Source organism: Mustelus asterias, unplaced genomic scaffold (assembly GCF_964213995.1).
Source record: "Mustelus asterias unplaced genomic scaffold, sMusAst1.hap1.1 HAP1_SCAFFOLD_2330, whole genome shotgun sequence".
NCBI classification, from domain to species: domain Eukaryota; kingdom Metazoa; phylum Chordata; class Chondrichthyes; order Carcharhiniformes; family Triakidae; genus Mustelus; species Mustelus asterias.
The window spans coordinates 4,742-30,000 of record NW_027592275.1 but is presented as its reverse complement, the minus strand read 5'-3'; the positions used below and the strand labels follow the sequence as shown (position 1 = coordinate 30,000).

General features: G+C 51.4%; 1 long non-coding RNA gene across 1 annotated transcript; it reads right to left on the bottom strand.

Annotated features, from left to right (window-relative positions):
• Positions 1-3,265: 3,265 nt before the first annotated feature.
• On the bottom strand, positions 3,266-25,259 carry LOC144489584 (uncharacterized). The gene is made up of 4 exons (XR_013496991.1): positions 25,171-25,259; positions 17,732-17,850; positions 10,321-10,414; positions 3,266-3,390 (listed from the first exon to the last, which is right to left on the bottom strand). It is a non-coding gene; the product is annotated as an uncharacterized LOC144489584 (long non-coding RNA).

The window sequence follows — 25,259 nt, the reverse complement described above, 5'->3', positions numbered from 1 at the left end:
CTAAATTGTCCCTTAGTGTCCAAAGATGTGCAGGTTAGGTGGATTGGCCATGCTAAATTGTCCCTTAGTGTCCAAAGATGTGCAGGTTAGGTGGGATTGGCCATGCTAAATTGTCCCTTAGTGTCCAAAGATGTGCAGGTTAGGTGGATTGGCCATGCTAAATTGTCCCTTAGTGTCCAAAGATGTGCAGGTTAGGTGGATTGGCCATGCTAAATTGCCCCTTAGTGTCCAAAGATGTGCAGGTTAGGTGGATTGGCCATGCTAAATTGACCCGAGTGTCAGGGGGATTCACAGAGTAAATGCATGGGGTTACGGGACTAGGGCCTGGGTGGGATTGTGGTCGGTCCAGGCTCAATGGCCCGAATGGCCTCCTTCTGTACCGTGGAGATTCTATGGCTGTATCCCAATACATGTGACAAGAATCAATCAAGGAACTCCAAGCCGATTTTGTTTTTTGTCCTGTGCTGTCTTTGGGCAATGCCTCATGTGGCGAGGTACCCTCACCTGCCACCCTGGGTCGGGGGTGTGGGTGAACCCTGTGGCACGGCTGGCATCATGTGCCCCCCCAGCCCCCCGTACAGTACAGCTCTCAGCCACTTCCCTTCGTGCTCCTCGTAGCTTTGCTCATTAATCCGCGCTGCTCCGACTTTCCAAAGCCTTGAGTCTCCTCCAAACCACTCGTGGGGACATCAAAGTTCCCCCTCGCTCTTGCCCACCGGGCGTGGGCCCACAGCTTGTGGTCTGAGTGGAGGATTGCGCAGTTTTGTTACTGACCTCCTCCTACTCGGATTGTTTCGGCCACAATGTTCCTGCATTTGATTAGTTTTTGTTTACTGTTCTCCAGCTTTTGTGTCACCGTTCCTGGCACTCCAACGTCGCCCAGTGTTTTTCCTTCTAAAATTCATGACAAAAAATCGTTCCCCAGGACCAACAAAGGCCAGTATTTACCCTCCCCCCCATCCCTAATTGCCCCCTTGAGAAGGTGGTGGGTGAGCCGCCATCTTGAACGCACTGCAGTCCCTGTGAGGTATAGGTACACCCACAGTGCTGTTAGGGAGGGAGTTCCAGGATTGTGATTGGACATCAGTCAGTCCCCGTGTGGTGTAGGTACACCCACGGTGCTGTTAGGGAGGGAGTTCCAGGATTGTGATTGGACATCAGTCAGTCCCCGTGTGGTGTAGGTACACCCACGGTGCTGTTAGGGAGGGAGTTCCAGGATTGTGATTGGACATCAGTCAGTCCCCGTGTGGTGTAGGTACACCCAGAGTGCTGTTAGGGAGGGAGTTCCAGGATTGTGATTGGACATCAGTCAGTCCCCGTGTGTGGTGTAGGTACACCCACGGTGCTGTTAGGGAGGGAGTTCCAGGATTGTGATTGGACATCAGTCAGTCCCCGTGTGTGGTGTAGGTACACCCACAGTGCTGTTAGGGAGGGAGTTCCAGGATTGTGATTGGACATCAGTCAGTCCCCGTGTGGTGTAGGTACACCCACGGTGCTGTTAGGGAGGGAGTTCCAGGATTGTGATTGGACATCAGTCAGTCCCCGTGTGGTGTAGGTACACCCACGGTGCTGTTAGGGAGGGAGTTCCAGGATTGTGATTGAACATCAGTCAGTCCCCGTGTGTGGTGTAGGTACACCCACGGTGCTGTTAGGGAGGGAGTTCCAGGGTTGTGATTGGACATCAGTCAGTCCCCGTGTGGTGTAGGTACACCCAGAGTGCTGTTAGGGAGTTCCAGGATTGTGATTGGACATCAGTCAGTCCCCGTGTGGTGTAGGTACACCCACAGTGCTGTTAGGGAGGGAGTTCCAGGATTGTGATTGGACATCAGTCAGACCCCGTGTGTGGTGTAGGTACACCCACAGTGCTGTTAGGGAGGGAGTTCCAGGATTGTGATTGGACATCAGTCAGACCCCGTGTGTGGTGTAGGTACACCCACAGTGCTGTTAGGGAGGGAGTTCCAGGATTTTGACCCCAGCCACAGTGAAGGAACGGCCGATATATTTCCAAGTCGGGATGGTGAGTGGCTCGGAGGGGGAACTTGCAGGTGGGGGTGTTCCCCATGTGTCTGCTGCCCCCCCCCTTGTCCTTCGAGGTGGTGGAGGTGGTGGGTTTGGAAGGTGCTGTCGAAGGAGCCTTGGCGAGTCGCTGCAGTGCATCTTGTAGATGGTACACACTGCTGCCACTGTGCGTCGGTGGTGGAGGGAGTGAGTGTTTGTGGTTAGCGTGTCGATCGAGCGGGGCTGCTTTGTCCTGGATGGTGTCGAGCTTCTCGAGTGTTGTTGGGAGCCGAGTTTATCCAGGCAAACGGGTGCAATGGAGCAACTCGCTTTCTTCAGCACCTTCCAAACCTGCCACCTCCGCCGCGGGTTCAAGATGGCGGCTCACCCACCACCTTCTCAAGGGGTCAATTAGGGATGGGGGATAAACACTGGGCCCGGCCAGCGATGCCTGCACCTGCTTTCAGGATTTAAGAAACCCCTCTCTGTTGCGCTATTGCCCTTAGAAATTCTTCTGGCACCTGATCGGCACTGGAAAAGGAGGAAGATTTGCATCATGCAACACTGTGATGGTCACTGGCCAGCGCACAGCACTGCAGCTGTCAAACTGCTTTGGAAGGGCAGTCACTGTGATAATGTAAGAAAGAGCCAATTTGTGCACAGCAGGATCCCACAATCAGCAGTGCGATAATGACCCACATCATCTTAGATTTGATTTATTATTGACACGTCCCAGAAAGAAGCCCGCAGTCCGTCAGACTCTCATTCTATCTTCTACTCTTGTTCTATGCTTTTAAAACTCTATTCTAACCCTTTAAAACTCTTTTTATTTGATTTGATTTGATTTCTTGAGTCGGTTGACTTGATTTATTATTGTCACATGTATTGGGACACTGAAAAGTATTGTTTCTTGCGTGTTGTACAGACAAAGCATACCGTTCATAGAGAAGGGAAGGAGAGGGTGCAGAATGTAGTGTTACAGTCACAGCTAGGGTGCAGAGAAAGATCAACTTAATATTTGATTTGATTTATTATTGTCACATGTACTGGGATACAGTGAAAAGTATTGTTTCTTGCGCGCTATACCGACAAAGCATACCGTTCATAGAGAAGGAAAGGAGAGGGTGCATAATGCAGTGTTACAGTCACAGCTAGGGTGTAGAGAAAGATCAACTTAATGCGAGGTAGGTCCATTCAAAAGTCTGACAGCAGCAGGGAAGAAGCTGTTCTTGAGTCGGTCGGTGCGTGACCTCAGACTTTTGTATCTTTTTCCTGACGGAAGAAGGTGGAAGAGAGAATGTCCGGGGTGTGTGGGGTCCTTGATTATGCTGGCTGCTTTTCCCCGAGGCAGCGGGAAGTGTAGACAGAGTCAATGGATGTGAGGCTGAATCCCTATAGTACAGAAGGAGGCTATTCAGCCCATTGAGTCTGCATCAATAACAATCCCACCCAGGCCCTATCCCTGCAACCCCACATATTTGTCCCATTATTCTCTCTCATCTGCGCATCCCAGGACACTAAGGGGCAATTTAGCACGGCCAATCAACCGAACCCACACATCTTTGGACTGTGGGAGGAAACTGGAGCACCCGGAGGAAACCCACGCAGACACGGGAAGAACGTGCAGACTCCACACAGGCAGTGACCCAAGCTGGGATAAGAGGGTTGCTCCAGGATCGGCACTCCCTGATCTCCCCGCGGGCTCTCAAAGGGGCTTTCTTCCACTGCCCTAGCTAACAGAGAGTCATTCTCACCCTGTGCAATGACATTTGCTCTCTCTCTGCGCTGAAGACAGGGTGAACTCCATCAGGTTGTCCATCTATAGGGCATGTCTTCGCAGACTCGCTAAACAAACTGGAGCTGGGGAGTGGGGGGAGGGGGGGTTCAGTGCCAAACAGATTCCATTCGCAATCAACTTTCCAGATCATTGAGCTGAGGGCAGCAAAATCAGAGGCTGCTGGCAAGAGGCATGACTACAGCTCCCAATATTAACCCAATGGGTGAATCACATCCAAAGGGACAGCACAGACACAGGCCATTCAGCCTATCGTCACCATACCACTCCCTATGCTCCTCCCATCCACTTTCCATCAACTCACCCCCTTCACCGTATCCTTCTATTCCGATCTCCCACATTATCCAGCTCCCCATCTTAATTGTATCAGCGTTATTCAGCTCGAGCCCCACATTCTCCCCCACTCCCCCATGGGAGCGAGTCCCACATTCTCCCCCACTCCCCATGGGAGCGAGTCCCACATTCACCCCCATTCCCCCGTGGGAGCGAGTCCCACATTCACCCCCACTCCCCCATGGGAGCAAGTCCCACATTCTCCCCCACTCCCCATGGGAGCGAGTCCCACATTCACCCCCACTCCCCATGGGAGCGAGTCCCACATTCTCCCCCAATCCCCCCGTGGGAGCGAGTCCCACATTCTCCCCACTCCCCATGGGAGGAAGTCCCACATTCTCCCCCACTCCCCATGGGAGCGAGTCCCACATTCTCCCCCACTCCCCGTGGGAGGAAGTCCCACATTCTCCCCCACTCCCCGTGGGAGCGAGTCCCACATTGTCCCCACTCCCCCGTGGGAGGAAGTCCCACATTTTCCCCCACTCCCCGTGGGAGCGAGTCCCACATTCTCCCTCACTCCCCCACGGGAGGAAGTCCCACATTCTCATTCACTCCCCCATGGGAGCGAGTCCCACATTCTCCCCCACTCCCCCATGGGAGCGAGTCCCACATTCTCCCCCACTCCCCCGTGGGAGCGAGTCCCACATTCTCCCCCACTCCCCGTGGGAGTGAGTCCCACATTCTCCCCCACTCCCTGTGGGAGTGAGTCCCACATTCTCCCCACTCCCCCGTCGGAGCAAGTCCCACATTCTCCCCCACTCCCCGTGGGAGCGAGCCCCACATTCTCCTCCACTCCCCTGTGGGAGCGAGTCCCACATTCTCCCCCACTCCCCGTGGGAGCGAGTCCCACATTCTCCCCCACTCCCTGTGGGAGTGAGTCCCACATTCTCCCCACTCCCCCGTCGGAGCAAGTCCCACATTCTCCCCCACTCCCCGTGGGAGCGAGCCCCACATTCTCCTCCACTCCCCTGTGGGAGCGAGTCCCACATTCTCCCCCACTCCCCGTGGGAGCGAGTCCCACATTCTCCCCCACTCCCCCGTGGCAGCCAGTCCCACATTCTCCCCCACTCCCCCGTGGCAGCCAGTCCCACATTCTCCCCCACTCCCCCTTGGGAGCGAGTCCCACATTCTCCCCCACTCCCCCGTGGCAGCCAGTCCCACATTCTCCCCCACTCCCCCGTGGGAGCGAGTCCCACATTCTCCCCCACTCCCCCGTGGCAGCTAGTCCCACATTCTCCCCCACTCCCTGGGTAAAGATGTTTCTCTTGTAATCCCCGACTGGATTTATTAGGCACTGTCTTGTATTGATGGGCTCGTAGTGCTCGTCTAACCTTCCTAATTTCAATGACCTTTGTCAGGTCAGCCCTCAGCCTTCTCTCCTGTGTAGAGAGCCCCAGCGTGGTCAGGAGAGTGCAGCTACCAGTCAGAGACAAGAGCCTCAATCACTGAAAAAAAGCAAACGTTCTGGTCAGAAAACACTTGCTGTTTGTGGAATCTTGCTGTGCGCAAAATGGCTGCTGCGTTTCCTCCGTCTGAACGATGACCACCCTTCGAAAAACCCAAATCTGACAAAGTTCTTGAAAGACCCCAAGTTTGGGAAGGCCCAAACAACAGGGCCCAGAGGTTGCCGCGGAAACGGGCCTCCGTCTAATTTAAAGTCTGAGGCTTGTTCTCAGCTGTGGATCTGCCGATACCTGCATGGCGAGGTTCCAAGGCCTCTTGGGAGTGGCCTGAGGCCTTTGCGAAGGTACCCAGACTGTACTGGACCACCAAAGGACAATCAGAGCTCCACCATCGCTGGAGGGGGCACAGGGCAGTCACACTTAATCGATACCTCTCGCAACCCCAAGTTTACGGGGATGAAGTGGAAGAGTCGAGAGCTTCACATTACTAGGTGCCCAGATCACCAACAACCTGTCCTGGTCCCCCCCACGCCGACACTATAGTTAAGAAAGCCCCACCAACGCCTCTACTTTCTCAGAAGACTAAGGAAATTCGGCATGTCAGCTACGACTCTCACCAACTTTTACAGATTCACCATAGAAAGCATTCTTTCTGGTTGTATCACAGCTTGGTATGGGCTCCTGCTCTGCCCAAGACTGCAAGGAACTACAAAGAGTTGCGAACGTAGCCCAGTCCCATCTCACAAACCAGCCTCCCATCCATTGACTCTGTCTACACTTCCCGCTGCCTCGGGAAAAGCAGCCAGCATAATCAAGGACCCCCCCAAATGTCCGGGGTGGACATTCTCTCTTCCACCTTCTTCCGTCGGGAAAAAGATACAAAAGTCTGAGGTCACGGACCAACCGACTCAAGAACAGCTTCTTCCCTGCTGCTGTCAGGCTTTTGAATGGACCTACCTTGTATTAAGTTGATCTTTCTCTACACCCTAGCTATGACTGTAACACTACATTCTGCACTCTCTCCTTTCCTTCTCCCCTGTGTACTCTATGAACGGTATGGGGCGGCACGGTGATTAGCACTGCTGCCTCAAAGCGCCAGGGACCCGGGTTCGATTCCAGCCTCGGGTCACTGTCTGTGTGGAGTTTGCACATTCTCCCCGTGTCTGCGTGGGTTTCTTCCAGGTGCTCCGGTTTCCTCCCACAGTCCAAAGATGTGCACGTTAGGTTGATTGGCCGTGCTAAATTGCTCCTTAATGTGAGGGGGATTAGGAGGGTAAATATGTGGGGTTACTGGGATAAGACAGGACCTGCGTGGGATTGTTGTCGGTGCAGGCTCGATGGGCCAAATGGCCTTCTTCTGTACTGTAGGATTCTATGATTCTAGTCTGTATAGCGTGCAAGAAACAATACTTTTCACTATATACATGTGGCAATAATAAATCAAACTGGAAAAGTCCCCATCTGAGCCACGCTAGTGAGCAGGGGGACAATTACTTTCTCAAAGGACTTTCTTCAGCTTATTGGCTGACTGGGCTAATGTCCACATTCGCTCCCGAATAACCAACGCCAAGTTTGGCTTCTGCCGTCTCCGGGGAGAATTTGGAACTCGCTCCCACATGGTTCAGGTTCCCCCCTTTGGGATTCCCGGGACACCGATCATTAAAACGTCAGGGACAACCCCAGAAAACCATCAAAAAAGGCCAATGGAATGCTGCCCTTTATATCCGGAAGGCGGCAATACAAAAGGGGTAGGAGTTAGGCTTCAGCTGCACGTAGGCCCGGGTTAGGCCGCACCTGGAGTTACTGTGAGCAGCTCTGGGCCCCACACCTCAGGAAGGACGTACCTACCTCGGAGCGTAGATTTACCAGAATGATACCTGGGCTCCCAAGGGTTAAAGTGTGAGGAGAGATTACACAAACGAAGGATGGATTCCCTGGAATTTCAAAGATGAAGAGGAGATTCCAGGAGATTAAGGGGGACGGAGAGAGATAAACTATTTCCACTGGTCAGGGAGTCTGGGACTAAGAGGGTCAGAGTCTAAAGGTTACAGCCTGACCTTTCAGGGGTGAGATTAGGACGGAGTTTTGCACAGAAAGATCGGGAAGCGTTTGGAAACTCACTTCCACAAAGGATAATTGATGCTAGGTCAATTGTTTGACATCTAGGGGGTCTGGAGTCACATGTAGGTTTTTGTTTGTCAAAGGTATTAAGGGATATGGGGCAAAGATGGGTATGTAGAGTTAGGTCACTAGGGGAGGCGGTGGCCTAGTGGTATTATCGCAAGACTATTAATCCAGAAACTCAGCTAATGTTCTGGGGGGGACCCGGGTTCGAATCCCACCACGGCAGAGGGTGGATTTTGAATTCAATCTGGAATTAAGAATCTACTGATGACCCATTGTCGGAAAAACCCATCTGGTTCCCTTTAGGGAAGGAAATCTGCTGTCCTTACCCCGGTCTGGCCTACACGTGACTCCAGAGCCACAGCAATGTGGTTGACTCTCAACTGCCCTCCAAGGGGCAACTAGGGATGGGCAATAAATGCTGGGCCCAGCCAGCGACGCCCATGTCCCAAGGGGCGGCACGGTAGCACAGTGGGTTAGCACTGCTGCTTCACAGCTCCAGGGTCCCGGGTTCGATTCCCGGCTCGGGTCACTGTCTGTGTGGAGTTTGCACGTTCTCCTCGTGTCTGCGTGGGTTTCCTCCGGGTGCTCCGGTTTCCTCCCACAGTCCAAAGATGTGCGGGTTACATAGAAACATAGAAATACTACAGCACAAACAGGCCCTTCGGCCCCACAAGTTGTGCCGAACACATCCCTACCTTCTAGACCTACCTATAACCCTCCATCCTATTAAGCTCCATGTACTCATCCAGGAGTCTCTTAAAAGACCCTATTGAGTTCGCCTCCACCACCACTGACGGCAGCCGATTCCACTCGCCCACCACCCTCTGTGTGAAAAATCGGATCGTGTCCATTCCTGGGTCTCAATAAATTGGCCATCTGCGCGGACATGGGCAGATTGGGTTAATGGCCTCACATCCGACTTTACCGCGCCCGTTTTCGGGCGTGACGCAATGGTAAAATCGGGCCCTTTGAGTCAGTCACTGTGTAATTTTAATTTCTTACTGGTTAGGTTGATTGGCCAGGTTAAAAATTACCCCTTAGAGTCCTGGGATGTGTAGGTTAGAGGGATTAGCGGGTAAAATATGTGGGGGTAGGGCCTGGGTGGGATTGTGGTCGGTGCAGACTCGATGGGCCGAATGGCCTCCTTCCGCACTGTAGGGTTTCTATGATTTCTATGTCCCACGGAAGAATAACAAAACTCATCGAATGGCGGAGGATTCTGGATTTTTAAAAATTTGTCTTTCATGGAATATGAGTGTCGCTGGGCAAGGCCAGCATTTATTGTCCATCGCTACTTGCCCTTGAACTGAGTGTCTTGGGCGGCCCATTTCAGAGGGCAGTTAAGAGTCGACCACATTGCTGTGGCTCTGGAGTCACGTGTAGGCCAGACCGGGGTAAGGACGGCAGATTTCCTTCCCGAAAGGGGACATTGGTGAATCAGATGTGGTTTAAATGACAATCGATGTTTTGCGGCCACCCTTTACTGAGTCTAGCTTTATAATTCCGGATTTTATGAATTAAATTTAAATCCCACCAGCTGCCGTGGTGGGATTAGAACCTGTATATCCCCTCCCCACTCCCCCCAGAGCATTAACTTGGGGTCTCTGGATTACTAGGCCATATGCCACCATTACCAATAAGCCCACCAACGCCCCTACTTTCTCAGAAGACAAAGGAAATTTGGCATGTCCGCTACGACTCTCACCAATTGCGACAGATGCACCATAGAAAGCATCCTTTCCAGATGTATCACAGCTTGGTATGGGGCTCCTGCTCTGCCCAAAACCGCAAGGAACTACAAAAGGGTCGTGAATGTAGCCCAGTCCGTCATGCAAACCAGCCTCCCATCCATTGACTCCGTCTACACTTCCCGCTGCCTCGGGAAAAGCAGCCAGCATAATCAAGGACCCCCACGCTCCCCGGACATTCTCTCTTCCACCTCCTTCCGTCGGGAAAAAGATACAAAAGTCTGAGGTCACGTACCGACCGACTCAAGAACAGCTTCTTCCCTGCTGCTGTCAGACTTTTGAATGGACCAACCTCGCACTAAGTTGATCTTTCTCTCCACTCTAGTTATGGCTGTAACATGACATTCTGCACCCTCTCCTTTCCTTCTCTATGAACGGTATGCTTTGTCTGTATAGCGCGCAAGAAACAATACATTTCATTGTCAACTAATACATGTGACAATAATAAATCAAATCAAAAGTCTGCCCGCAGTCAACTCATTAACAGATGATCTGGTTCGATACATTGCTATGTGGGATCTTGCTGTGCACAAAATGGCTGCCGCATTCCAGATATTAAAGTTTATTTATTCGTCACAAGTAGGCTTACATTAACACAGCAAGGAGGTTACTGTGAAAATCCCCTAGTCACCACACTCCGGCGCCTGTTCGGGTTACACTGAGGGAGAATTTAACACCCTAACCAGCAAGTCTTTCGGACTGTGGGTGGAAACCGGAGCACCCGGAGGAAACCCACGCAGACACGGGGAGAACGTGCAGACTCCGCACCAGACAGTGACCCAAGCCGGGAATCGAACCCGGGTCCCTGGCGCTGTGAGGCAGCAGTGCTAACCAGTGTGCCACCCCTCATACATTATCACACCACCGTCTTCCCCCACATGTGCCCAAGACAAGTTCAGATCCACGTTTTGCCTACCTTCTTCGACTGGTCGAGGAAAGCCTGTTTGATCTGTTTCAGCGTCGCATCTGATTTGATTCCGAGGATGGTGTAGTAATCGGCCGCAGCGAACCTGGGCGAGACAGGAGAACGCAAGCGGTTATTGCCATGGGGTCGCTGCTGTGCCATCCTACAAGGGTCGGGCAAGGGGGCTGGGCACCTCAGACACGCTGTGCAGCAGCAGGGGGAGGAGGGGTTTCTTGGAGCCAGAGGGCACAGTCCTCTGTCGAAGCCCCACGGATATACTCCATCCCTTACGGGCACGACAGAGAGCGAGGTGCTTCCTCTCACTGGACAGAGAGAGAAGGGAAACACATCGGGCATAGAGTCATAGAGGTTTACAGCATGGAAACAGGCCCTTCGGCCCAACTTGTCCATGCCGCCCTTATTTTTTTTTTAAAAACCCCTAATCTAATCCCAATTGCCCACATTTGGCCCATATCCCTCTATACCCATCTTACCTATGTAACTATCTAAATGCTTTTTAAAAGATAAAATTATACCTGCCTCTACTACTGCCTCTGGCAGCTTGTTCCAGACACTCACCACCCTGTGTGTGAAAAAATTGCCCCTTAGAATCTTAGAATCCCTACAGCACAGAAAGAGGCCATTCGGCCCATCGAGTCTGCACCGACCACAATCCCACCCAGGCCCTACCCCCATATCCCTATATATTTACCCACTAATCCCTCTAACCTACGCATCCCAGGACACGAAGGGCAATTTTAGCTTGGCCAATCAACCTAACCCGCACACCTTTGGACTGTGGGAGGAAACCTACGCAGACACGAGGAGAATGCGCAAACTCCACACAGACAGTGACCCAAGGCCGGGAATCGAACCCAGGTCCCTGGAGCTGTGAAGCAGCAGTGCTAACCACTGTGCTACCGTGCCGCCCCTCTGTACACTTCTGTGTCTCTCACCTTAAACCAATGCCCTCTAGTTTTAGACTCCCCTACCTTTGGGGAAAGATATTGACTATCTACCTTGTCCATGCCCCTCATTATTTTATAGACTTCTATTGAGGTCTATAGCATCTCTTGACGATCCTCAACTAGCACATACATCAACAACTTTTTTATTCATTGGTGGGACATGGGCGTCGCTGGCTGGGCCCAGCATTTATTGCCCATCCCTAGTTGCCCCTTGCTGTGGCTCTGGAGTCACATGTAGGCCAGACCGGGGTAAGGACGGCAGATTTCCTTCCCTAAAGGGAACCAGATGGGTTTTTCTGACAATGGGTCATCAGGAGATTCTTAATTCCAGATTTTTTTTTTATTGAGTTCAAATTCCACCATCTGCTGTGGCGGAATTTGAACCCGGATCCCAGAACATTAGCCGAGTTTCTGGATGAACAGTCTGGAGATAATACCACTAGGCCATCACCGCCCTATCTTGTATTTAAATAGTGACTTTCGTGAAATGAAACATGCCAAAAGACTTCGCAGGTGTTATAAACCAAAGGATGTCAGCGAGCTATAGTGCATCAGATAACCAAACATTTGGCTCGAAGAGGTTGCTTCGGGGGAAGTGTCTTATAGAAGGAAAGCATTTGGGAGAGGCAGAGTGGTTTAACATAGAAACTAGAAGTAGGAGGAGGCCATTCGGCCCTTCCAGCCTGCTCCACCATTCATCTTGATCATGGCTGATCATCAAATTCAATATCCTGATTCCCCCCCATATTCCTTGATCCCTTTAGCCCCAAGAACTATATCTCATTTCTTCTTGGAATCCATGGCTCTCACCAACTTTTACAGATGCACCATAGAAAGCATCCTTTCTGGTTGTATCACAGCTTGGTATGGGCTCCTGCTCTGACCAAGACCGCAAGGAACTACAAAAGGGTTGTGAATGTAGCCCAATCCATCACGCAAACCAGCCTCCCATCCATTGACTCTGTCTCCACTTCCCGCTGCCTCGGGGAAAAGCAGCCGGCATAATCAAGGACCTCCACGCACCCCGGACATTCTCTCTTCCACCTTCTTCCGTCGGGAAAAAGATACTAAAGTCTGAGGTCACGCACCAACCGACTCAAGAACAGCTTCTTCCCTGCTGCTGTCAGACTTTTGAATGGACCTACCTCGCATTAAGTTGATCTTTCTCCACACCCTAGCTGTGACTGCAACACTACATTCTGCACCCTCTCCTTTCCTTCTCTATGAACGGTATGCTTTGTCTGCATAGTGCGCAAGAAACAATACTTTTCACTGTGTCCCAGTACATGTGACAATAAATCAAATCAAGTCAGAAAGTCACACGTTTTGGCCTCAACTACTTTCTGTGGTACTGAATTCCACCACTCTCTGTATGGGGCCGCACGGTGGCACAGTGGTTAGCACTGCTGCCTCACAGTTTATGGCCAAAGCTTATGGTATTTGCTACCAAATAAACCTGTTGGACTTTAACCTGGTGTTGTGAGACTTCTTACTGTGCCTCACAGTGCCAGGGGACCCGGGTTCGATTCCCGGCTTGGGTCACTGTCTGTGTGGAGTCTGCACATTCTCCCCGTGTCTGCGTGGGTTTCCTCCGGGTGCTCCGGTTTCTCCCCACACTCCAAAAGACGTGCTGGTTAGGGTGCATTGGCCCCAACAGGCGACGGAGTGTGGCAACTAGGGGGGCTTTCAGAGTAACTTCATTGCGGTGTTAATGTAAGTCTTACGTGTGACTAATAAAATTTTAACTTTAACCCTTTCATCCCTGGAGTTTCTGGGTTAATAGTACCCCGGACATTCTCTCTTCCACCTTCTTCCGTCAGGAAAAAGATACAAAAGTCTGAGGTCACGTACCGACCGACTCGAGAACAGCTTCTTCCCTGCTGCTGTCAGACTTTTGAATGGACCTACCTCGTATTAAGTTGATCTTTCTCTACACCCTGTGACTGTAACACTACATTCTGCACTCTCTCTCTTCCTTCTCTGTAGTAAGAAGTCTCACAACACCAGGTTAAAGTCCAACGGGTTTATTTGGTAGCATGAGATTTTGGAGCGATGCCCCTTCATCAGGTCAGGGGCAGCGCTCCGAAAGCTGGTGCTACCAAATAAACCCGTTGGACTTTAACCTGGTGTTGTGAGACTACTTAATGTGCCCCACTCCAGTCCAACGCCGGCAGCTCCACATCATTCCTTCTCTATGAACGGTATGCTTTGTCTGTATAGCGCGCAAGAAACAATACTTTTCACTGTATCCCAGTACATGTGACAATAATAAATCAAATCAAATATTAAGTTGATCTTTCTCTACACCCTAGCTGTGACTGTAACGTTACATTCTGCACTCTCTCCTTTCCTTCTCTATGAACGGTATGCTTTGTCTGTATAGTGCGCAAGAAACAATAATTTTCATTGTATCCCAATACATGTGACAATAATAAATCAAATCAAACATTAAATCAAATTTGATTTATTATTGCCACATGAATTAGTATACAATGAAAAGTATTGTTTCTTGCGCGCTATACAAAGCATACCGTTCATAGAGAAGGAAAGGAGAGAGTGCAGAATGTAGTGTTACAGTCACAGCTAGGGTGTAGAGAAAGATCAGCTTAATGCGAGGTAGGTCCATTCAAACGTCTGACAGCAGCAGGGAAGAAGCTGTTCTTGAGTCGGTTGGTACGTGACCTCAGACTTCCTGATGGAGGAAGCTGGAAGAGAGAATGTCCGGGGTGCGTGGGGGTCCTTAATTATACTGGCTGCTTTTCCCGAGGCAGCACGAAGTGTAGACAGAGTCAATGGATGGAAGGTTCCCCGAGAGAGGCTTGCGAGGAGGGTGCTCGGACAGGTGAGTTGCAGCAAGGAGCAAAGACTAAATCGGCTGGGGTCGTTTTCTTTGGAAGAGGGGAGACCGAGGGGAGATTTAACTGAAGTTTATAAAATTCGGAGGGTTCTAAACAGAGTGGATAGAAAAGCTCTGCCCCCATTGGTTTGAGCGGTCCATGGTGGGGAATGGACAGGGTGGGTGTTATAGATTTCGGATAAGAGTGCGGAGGGGAAATGTTATCACTCGGAGGGTGGTGGGGGGTCTGGAACTCACTGCCTGAAGGAGTGCCAGAGGCAGGCACCCACATTTAAAAAGTACTTGGAGATGCATTTGAAGTGCCTTAACCCACAGGGCTAGGCTTCGAGCTGGGAAGTGGGAAGAGGCTGGAGAGCTCACGATGGGCCGAACAGCCTCTGGCATGCCCCCTCCATTGAAAACCTGGGACCAATCGAGCTCAGAGCGCTCTTCTGGCATTCCAACTCGAGAATGCCACTGGAGCTGGGAAAAGGTCCCTCCTTGCTCAGGGCGTTTCTACAAAGTCTCTTGATTGCTCGGTCTATCAAAAGGCGGCAAATATCTCCACCAGGGATACACTGTGGGCTTGTCCGCCTCCACAAGACGGGCATTGTTTGGAGGGTCCACCAGCGCATTCTTCAAATGCTTTCTCCCTGAGGAATCTTCAAGGCAGCTGGCTCAGTTACACTGCTTGTTCTCTGGAGTGTCCGACCAGCATCCTGTCCAGCGACAACCAGACCCAGGGAGGAGGACCCGGAGCAGTTGTTGTTAGCGTATTTTCATGGAATCCCGACAGCGCAGGAGGCCATTCGGCCCATCGAGTCTGCACCGACTCTCTGACAGAGCATCTTACCCAGGCCCACCCCCCCTGTCCTACCCGGTGACCCCACACATTTACCTCACTAATAAAAAAACGGTTAAAGGGATATTGGGAACAGGTGGGGAGGTGGGTTTGAGACCAGGGAGAGATCAGCCATGATCTGATTGAATGGCGGAGCAGGCTCGAAGGGCTGAATTTGCCTTGAAACCCTACAGTGCAGAAGGAGGCCATTCAGCCCATCGAGTCTGCACTGTCAACAATCCCACCCAGGCCCGATCCCCATAACCCCACATATTCATCTCACTAATCCCTCTAACCCACGCATCCCGGGATACTAAGGGGCAATTTAGCACGGCCAATTCACCTAACCTACACATCTTTGGACACTAAGGGACAATTTAGCATGGCCAATCCACCTAACCTGCACATCTTTGGACACTAATGGGCAATTTAGCACGGCCAATTCACCTAACCTACACATCTTTGGACACTAAGGGGCAATTTAGCATGGCCAATCCACCTAACCTACACATCTTTGGACACTAATGGGCAATTTAGCACGGCCAATTCACCTAACCTACACATCTTTGGACACTAAGGGACAATTTAGCATAGCCAATCCACCTAACCTACACATCTTTGGACACTAATGGGCAATTTAGCACGGCCAATTCACCTAACCTACACATCTTTGGACACTAAGGGACAATTTAGCATGGCCAATCCACCTAACCTACACAGCTTTGGACACTAAGGGGCAATTTAGCATGGCCAATCCACCTAACCTGCACGGTAGCACAGTGGTTAGCACTGCTGCTTCACAGCTCCAGGGTCCTGGGTTCGATTCCCGGCTCGGGTCACTGTCTGTGTGGAGTTTGCACATTCTCCTCGTGTTTGCGTGGGTTTCCCCCGGGTGCTCCGGTTTCCTCCCACAGTCCAAAGATGTGCGGGTAGGTTGATTGGCCAGGTTAAAATTGTCCCTGAGATGCGCAGGTTAGAGGGATTAGCGGGTAAATATGTGGGGGTAGGGCCTGGGTGGGATTGTGGTCGGTGCAGACTCGATGGGCCGAATGGCCTCCTTCTGCACTGTAGGGTTTCTATGTTTCTATCTTTGGACACTAAGGGGCAATTTGGCATGGCCAATCCACCTAACCAGCTCATCTCTGGACACTAAGGGACAATTTAGCATGGCCAATCCACCTAACCAGCTCATCTTTGGAGTGTGGGAGGAAACCAGAGCACCCGGAGGAAACCCACACAGAGCCTATTTCTGCTCCTAATTCCGATGTTTCTATGTCCCGAAGATGCACGACAGAAATTCATCAAAGATCCTTAGACAGCACCTTCCAAACCCATGACCACTTCCATCTAGAAGGACAAGGGCAGCAGACACATGGGGAACACCACCACCTGCAAGTTCCCCCTCCGAGCCACTCACCATCCCGACTTGGAAATATATCGGCCGTTCCTTTGCAGTCGCTGGGTCAAAATCCTGAAATTCCTTGCCGAACGGCATTGTGGGTCAATGTAAGTTGAGTTTGTGTCTGTATATGCCCTGTTTGTGAACAGAACTCCCACTCACCTGATGAAGGCAGCCGCGCTCCGAAAGCTAGTGCTACCAACTAAACCTGTTGGACTTTAACCTGGTCTTGTGAGACTTCTTACTATTGTGGGTCAACCCATAACACAGGGGCTGCAGCGATTCAAGGCAGCAGCTCACCACCACCTTCTCAAGGGCAACAATTACTGGCCAGCCAGCCTATGTCCCACGAATTAATTTAAAAAGGGACAATCCGCAAATTATATAAACAAATACACAAGTGAACACATTGTTTAATTCATTACCACGAACATCAATAGAGAGAGACCGCCGCGACACATGATTAGGGAGCAAGAATTTTTTTTTTTATTCAGTCGAGTCAGCATTTATTGCCCATCCCCTAGTTGCCCCTTGGAGGGCAGTTGAGATTCAACCACGATGCTGTGGCTCTGGAGTCACATGTAGGCCAGACCGGGGTAAGGACGGCAGATTTCCTTCCCTAAAGGGAACCAGATGGGTTTTTCCGCCAATGGGTCATCAGTAGATTCTTAATTCCAGAGAAGGTTTACCAGAATGTTGCCTGGTATGGAGGGTCTCAGCTATGAGGAGAGATTGGGTAAACTGGGGTTGTTCTCCCTGGAAAGACGGGGGATGAGGGGGTGACCTAATAGAGGTGTATAAAATTATGAAGGGCATAGATAGGGTGAACAGTGGGAAGCTTTTTCCCAGGTCGGAGGTGACGAACACAAGGGGTCACAGGCTCAAAGTGAGGGGGGCAGGGTTCAACACAGATGTCAAGGGGACGTATTTTACAGAGAGGGTGGTGGGGGCCTGGAATGCATTGCCTAGCAAGGTGATTGAGGCGGACACGCTGGGATCGTTCAAGACTTATCTAGATAGCCACATGAACAGACTGGGAATAGAGGGATACAAACAAATGGTCTAGTTGGGCACATGAGCGGCGCAGGCTTGGAGGGCCGAAGGGCCTGTTCCTGTGCTGTATTGTTCTTGGTTCCAGATATTTTGTATTGAATTCTAATTCCGCCATCTGCCGTGACGGGATTCGAACCCGGGTCCCCAGAACATTAGCTGAGTTTCTGAATTAATAGTCCAGCGATAATACCACTAGGCCATCGCTCCCCTGTAATGCTGCACTCTGTAAATAAACCTATTCGTAAAGTATTAGTGTCGCGTTTTGCCCTTCACCAAGTGGCGTGGGATCGAATTAGCAGTGCTGAGGATGTAATGAGGTTACTCACCGGTACAGTGCCGTGGAGATTCTCCGAGGGGACAAGCTATTCCAGAGGCAGGGCTTGCCAGCTAAGGCCTGGGCGCCAAGTATCATGTCACACGGTTACCCCACGGGTCACTGCCACGCCTGTGTTAAATTTTTAAAAAGGCAATATTTTAATAAGTTGAATTGGAACTCGCGACCAAAGGGTGTGCTTGGGGCTATGACCAAGTGGGGCTACGATGTAGTGTACCTGAAAAGATGTTTTTTTTTAATCCTGTTCTCTGCAGCTCAGATAGCCTCAGCCCTCATTGCTGCTGAATTATCTGCAGGAATCCTTTTATTGCTCCTTCACTGGCTTAAATGGAGTTTGGTTTATTTTTACTCTGAGATCTTGTATGACCCTGCATTGATAGGAGGAAGACTACTTCCTCCTCCTTCTTGAAGTCTACGACTCCCACCCATTTTTATAGATGCACCATGGAAAGCATCCTTTCTGGACGTATCACAGCTTGGTATGGCAGGTCATGTATTTTGGACAGTTTTTTTTCTTCCTGGTGAATTTAAGGTTTCATTTTCCGTTTTGGCTGGTTGCAGTTTGAGTTTTAGAAGGGACATCAAGCTGAAAAGAAGTGTTTCTCTCTCTCCCTGGTTTTGGAAATTCTGCTGGTTGGCGGAAAGCAAGGCTTCTTGCCTTCCTGGAGTGTTGGTGGCGTGACCAGAGAGTCTCCCTGGTGCTCTGGGAAACTGTTCTGACTTCAAACTGTTCTGGGTGTATCACTCCTGCACCTATCTTCTACGTTTCTATCCAGAGGGCTCGTAGAAGTGACAAGGCTGAGAAGCCAGGGTTTCAATTCTCCAACCAAAGGCCTCAGTTCCAGTATGACGTGAGCATTAGTCTTTGCTGTGTAAAACCTGTGGTAAAGGTTTTGCTTGTGGCATTTGTTTTGTTGGAACTGTGTTTAGCTGTTAAGATTTATACAATATCGTGGTTCTTTTGTTTATAATTGGGAAAAGGTATTGCTAATTTTCTTTCCATGTATTCTTATTAAACTTTGTTTGATAAAAGCTCCTTAGGCGGTCAGAGTGGTGAAGAAGACATTCGGCATACTTGGTTTCATTGGTCAGAACACCGAATACAGGAGTTGGGACGTCTTGTTGAAGTTGTACAAGACATTGGTAAGGCCACACTTGGAATACTGTGTACAGTTCTGGTCACCCTATTATAGAAAGGATATTATTAAACTAGAAAGAGTGCAGAAAAGATTTACTAGAATGCTACCGGGACTTGATGGTTTAAGTTATAAGGAGAGGCTGGCTAGACTGGGACTCTTTTCCCTGGAGCATAGTAGATTTTGGAGTGATCTTATAGAGGTCTATAAAATAATGAGGGACGTAGATTAGGTAGATAGTCAACATCTTTTCTCAAAAGTAGGGGAGTCTAAAACTAGAGGGTATAGGTTTGAGGTGAGAGGAGAGAGATACAAAAGGGTCCAGAGGGGCAATTATTTAACACAGAGTGGGGTGAATATCTGGAACGAACTGCTAGAGGTAGTAGCAGAGGCAAGTACAGTTTTGTCTTTTAAAAAGCATTTAGACAGTTACATGGGTAAGATGGGTATAGAGGGATATGGGCCAAACGCGGACAATTGGGACGAAGGGCCTGTTTCCATGCTGTAAACCTCTAGGACTCTAGTGGGTCATTTGAGGCACACCTGAAGTGAAATATCTCTTGCTTATCCGAGCCAAATTCAAGATGTAAAACGTATGATCCAAGCCGACTTCATAAAACACTTTGCAGTTTCTGACCTGAATTATAACAGGGTGAACAGCCCAGGTGTAAAGGGGGAAGAGAAGGTATTTTGATAACGTGGAAAGAAGTAGCATAAAGGCCTGAATGGACCAGTTGGGTCAAATGGCCAGTTTCTGTGCTGTAAATCGGTGTAGAGGCTGTGATTTCTAGTCAACGCAAGTTACCTTTCAAATTATATTAAGATGCACAAGTGAAGGGCATTGTTTAAATCAGTACCGCGAGCATTTACAAAGAGAGACCGCTGGGACCCAAGGACATACAATCATAGAGGCCCTACAGGGCAGAAGGAGACCATTCAGCCCATTGAGCTTGGACCGACAACGATCTCACCCAGGCCCCATCCCCATAACTCCACACATTTACCCTGCTAATCCCCCTAACACAAGGGTCAATCTAACATGGCCAATCCACCTATTCCTGTCACCCCATATATTGACCATGCTAATCCCCCTGACACTAATAAACAATTTAGCATGGCCAATCCACCTAACCTACACATCTTTGGACACTAGGGGCAATTTAGCATGGCCAATCCACCTAACCTGCACATCTTTGGACACTGAGGTGCAATTTAGCATGGCCAATCCACCTAACCTGCACATCTTTGGACACTAGGGGCAATTTAGCATGGCCAATCCACCTAACCTGCACATCTTTGGACACTAAGGGACAATTTAGCATGGCCAATCCACCTAACCTGCACATCTTTGGACACTAAGGGACAATTTAGCATGGCCAATCCACCTAACCTGCATATCTTTGGACACTAGGGGCAATTTAGCATGGCCAATCGATCCTAACCTACACATCTTTGGACACGAGGGGCAATTTAGCATGGCCAATCCAGCTAACCCGCACATCTTTGGACACTAAGGGGCAATTTAGCATGGCCAATCCACCCAACCTGCACATCTTTGGACACTGGGGGCAATTTAGCATGGCCAATCCCCCTAAACTGCACATCTTTGGGCACTAAGGGGCATTTAGCATGGCCAATCCACCCAACCTGCACATCTTTGGACACTAGGGGCAATTTAGCATGGCCAATCCACCTAACCCGCACATCGTTGGACACTAAGGGGCAATTTAGCATGGCCAGTCCACCTAACCTGCATATCTTTGGACACTAAGGGGCAATTTAGCACGGCCAATCCACCTAACCTACACATCTTTGGACACTAGGGGCAATTTAGCATGGCCAATCCACCTAACCTGCACATCTTTGGACACTGAGGTGCAATTTAGCATGGCCAATCCACCTAACCTGCACATCTTTGGACACTAGGGGCAATTTAGCATGGCCAATCCACCTAACCTGCACATCTTTGGACACTAAGGGACAATTTAGCATGGCCAATCCACCTAACCTGCACATCTTTGGACACTAAGGGACAATTTAGCATGGCCAATCCACCTAACCTGCATATCTTTGGACACTAGGGGCAATTTAGCATGGCCAATCCATCCTAACCTACACATCTTTGGACACGAGGGGCAATTTAGCATGGCCAATCCAGCTAACCCGCACATCTTTGGACACTAAGGGGCAATTTAGCATGGCCAATCCACCCAACCTGCACATCTTTGGACACTGGGGGCAATTTAGCATGGCCAATCCCCCTAACCTGCACATCTTTGGGCACTAAGGGGCATTTAGCATGGCCAATCCACCCAACCTGCGCATCTTTGGACACTAGGGGCAATTTAGCATGGCCAATCCACCTAACCCGCACATCTTTGGACACTAAGCGGCAATTTAGCATGGCCAGTCCACATAACCTGCATATCTTTGGACACTAAGGGGCAATTTAGCACGGCCAATCCACCTAACCTACACATCTTTGGACACGAAGGGGCAATTTAGCTTGGCCAATCCACCTAACCTACACATCTTTGGACACTAAGGGGCAATTTAGCATGGCCAATCCACCCAACCTGCACATCTTTGGACACTAGGGGCAATTTAGCATGGCCAATCCATCTAACCTACACATCTTTGGACACTAAGGGGCAATTTAGCACGGCCAATCCATCTAACCTACACATCTTTGGACACTAAGGGACAATTTAGCATGGCCAATCCACCTAACCTGCACAACTTTGGAGTGTGGGAGGAAACCGGAGCACCCAGAGGAAACCCACGCAGACACGGGGAGAACGTGCAGACTCCACACAGACAGTGACCCGAGCTGGGAATCAAACCTGGGTCCCTGGCGCTGTGAGGCAGCTGTGCTAACCCGCTGTGCCACCGTGCCACAAACTTATGGGTAGTTGGTAGGAAGCAGACGTGTGTAATGCTGCACTCTGTAGATAAACCCATTCACTGGTTTCACAGCCTTACACTGATTTACTGCACAGAAACAGGCCATTCGGCCCAGGTCCATGCAAGCGTTTATGCCTCTTCCTTTCCCGCTATCGGAAGAATTCCTCTCCCCTTTTTAATGCCTCTCAGCGATGTGTTCTCGCTACATTTCTCATTCTCCTCTCTGGGGATGCTTGGCCATTTCAGAGGGCAGTTAACCACATTGCTGTGGGTCTGGAGGCCAGATTGGGTCAGGATTTCCTTCCCGAAAGGGGACATTAGTGAACCCAGATGGGTCCTGACGAGAATCGGTCACCGTTACTGACACGAGCTTTCAATTTCTGATTTTATGAATTGAATGTAAATTCCACCACCTGCCGTGGTGGGATTTGAACTTGTGCCCCAGCCCCCTGTAGAGCAATAGTCTGGGGGTCTCGAGATTGGTAAAGCACGGCGGCACAGTGGGTTAGCACCGCTGCCTCACAGCGCCAGGGGCCCGGATTCAATTCCTGGCCTTGGGTCACTGTCTGTGTGGAGTCTGCGCGTTCTCCCCGTGTCTGCGTGGGTTTCCTCCGGGTGCTCCGGTTTCCTCCCACAGTCCAAAGATGTGCAGGTTAGGTGGATTGGCCATGCTAAATTGCCCCTTAGTGTCCAAAGATGTGCAGGTTAGGGGGATTGGCCATGCTAAATTGCCCCTTAGTGTCTAAAGATGTGTGGGTTTGGTGGATTCCATGCTAAATTGCCCCTTAGTGTCCAAAGATGTGCAGGTTAGGTGGATTGGCCATGCTAAATTGCCCCTTAGTGTCCAAAGATGTGCAGGTTAGGTGGATTCCATGCTAAATTGCCCCTTAGTGTCCAAAGATGTGCGGGTTAGGTGGATTGGCCATGCTAAATTGCCCCTTAGTGTCCAAAGATGTGCAGGTTAGGTGGATTGGCCATGCTAAATTGCCCCTTAGTGTCCAAAGATGTGCAGGTTAGGTGGATTGGCCATGCTAAATTGCCCCTTCGTGTCCAAAGATGTGCAGGTTGGGTGGATTGGCCATGCTAAATTGCCCCTTCGTGTCCAAAGATGTGCAGGTTGGGTGGATTGGCCATGCTAAATTGCCCCTTCGTGTCCAAAGATGTGCAGGTTGGGTGGATTGGCCATGCTAAATTGCCCCTTAGTGTCCAAAGATGTGCAGGTTGGGTGGATTGGCCATGCTAAGGAGGATTGGGGTGGAGGGAGTGAAAGAGTTAAAACTTGCCTCGCCGACGCAAGATGGGACTGTGGCTGCGATGCCTGCTGCGGCCCCATAGCCAGCCAACAGGCACAGCTTCCTGGGTTCAATCGGGACCAACGACTGCCGAGGGAGGCAGTCGATGAACCCCATCTCGGAAGAAAGGAGGAACGAGCTCTAATGATGGGTAAACATTAGGCACGGATGCCTGAATCGACCAACACATCCAGAAAGAATGCTACAGGTTGTTGCTGCCTGAATGCAGGCCTCGCCTGCAGAGCAGTGTCAACCTTAATCGATGCACAGCTCTCGTGCACGGCCCACTCCAAAGGCTTGAAACCAGCCTGACACTCCCCAGTGCTGAGGGAGCGCCGCACTGTCGGAGGGTCAGTGCTGAGGGAGCGCCGCACTGTGGGAGGGTCAGTGTTGAGGGAGCGCCGCACTGTGGGAGGGTCAGTGCTGAGGGAGCGCCGCACCGTCGGAGGGTCAGTGCTGAGGGAGTGCTGCACTGTCTGAGGGTCAGTGTTGAGGGAGTGCCGCACTGTCGGAGGGTCAGTGCTGAGGGAGTGCCGCACTGTGGGAGGGTCAGTGGTGAGGGAGTGCCGCACTGTGGGAGGGTCAGTGGTGAGGGAGTGCCGCACTGTGGGAGGGTCAGTGGTGAGGGAGTGCCGCACTGTGGGAGGGTCAGTGGTGAGGGAGTGCCGCACTGTGGGAGGGTCAGTGGTGAGGGAATGCCGCACTGTGGGAGGGACCGTGGTGAGGGAGTCCCGCACTGTGGGTGGGTCAGTGCTGAGGGAGTGCCGCACTGTCGGAGGGTCAGTGCTGAGGGAGTGCCGTACTGTGAGAGGGTCAGTGCTGAGGGAGCGCCGCACTGTGGGAGGGTCAGTACTGAGGGAGTGCCGCACTGTGGGAGGGACAGTGGTGAGGGAGTGCCGCACTGTGGGAGGGTCAGTGCTGAGGGAGTGCCGCACTGTCGGAGGGTCAGTGCTGAGGGAGTGCTGCACTGTGGGAGGGTCAGTGCTGAGGGAGCGCCGCACTGTGGGAGGGTCAGTGCTGAGGGAGTGCCGCACTGTCGGAGGGTCAGTGCTGAGGGAGTGCCGCACTGTGGGAGGGTCAGTGCTGAGGGAGCGCCGCACTGTGGGAGGGTCAGTGCTGAGGGAGCGCCGCACTGTGGGAGGGTCAGTGCTGAGGGAGCGCCGCACTGTGGGAGGGTCAGTGCTGAGGGAGCGCCGCACTGTGGGAGGGTCAGTGCTGAGGGAGTGCCGCACTGTCGGAGGGTCAGTGCTGAGGGAGTGCCGCACTGTGGGAGGGTCAGTGCTGAGGGAGCGCCGCACTGTGGGAGGGTCAGTGCTGAGGGAGCGCCGCACTGTGGGAGGGTCAGTGCTGAGGGAGCGCCGCACTGTGGGAGGGTCAGTGCTGAGGGAGCGCCGCACTGTGGGAGGGTCAGTGCTGAGGGAGCGCCGCACTGTCGGAGGGTCAGTGCTGAGGGAGTCCCGCACTGTGGGTGGGTCAGTGCTGAGGGAGTGCCGCACTGTCGGAGGGTCAGTGCTGAGGGAGTGCCGTACTGTGAGAGGGTCAGTGCTGAGGGAGCGCCGCACTGTGGGAGGGTCAGTACTGAGGGAGTGCCGCACTGTGGGAGGGACAGTGGTGAGGGAGTGCCGCACTGTGGGAGGGTCAGTGCTGAGGGAGCGCCGCACTGTGGGAGGGTCAGTGCTGAGGGAGCGCCGCACTGTGGGAGGGTCAGTGCTGAGGGAGCGCCGCACTGTGGGAGGGTCAGTGCTGAGGGAGCACCGCACTGTCGGAGGGTCAGTGTCACATTACTGTTTGTGGGCTCTTGCTGTGCGCTGCATGACAACACCTCAAAAAGTGCTGTCATCATCCACAAAGCACTTTGGGATGTCCGGCAGCCGTGACAAACGCCAGTCGTTCTTTTGTTTTCCCCAGTGGACTATCTGTGTGTTGTTCAGACCTCCCCGTTTCCCTCAGTTGTTCGCTCGAGGAGACCGTGAGGCCCACAATTAATTTTGAAAACACATGGGAGTATCCCAAAAAAAAAACCGTGCAGTCATCAAATCAAGTTGTGACCTCCATTTCCTCCCAGTTGGGAGTTAATGAGATGAACTGTATATACTCACACAAGTGACAGAGGATAATTGGATGTGTTGAAGGGCGGCCTGTGTCCCGGAAAGTCCTTCAAGCTGTTTGCTGCTCTGGGTATTTTCCT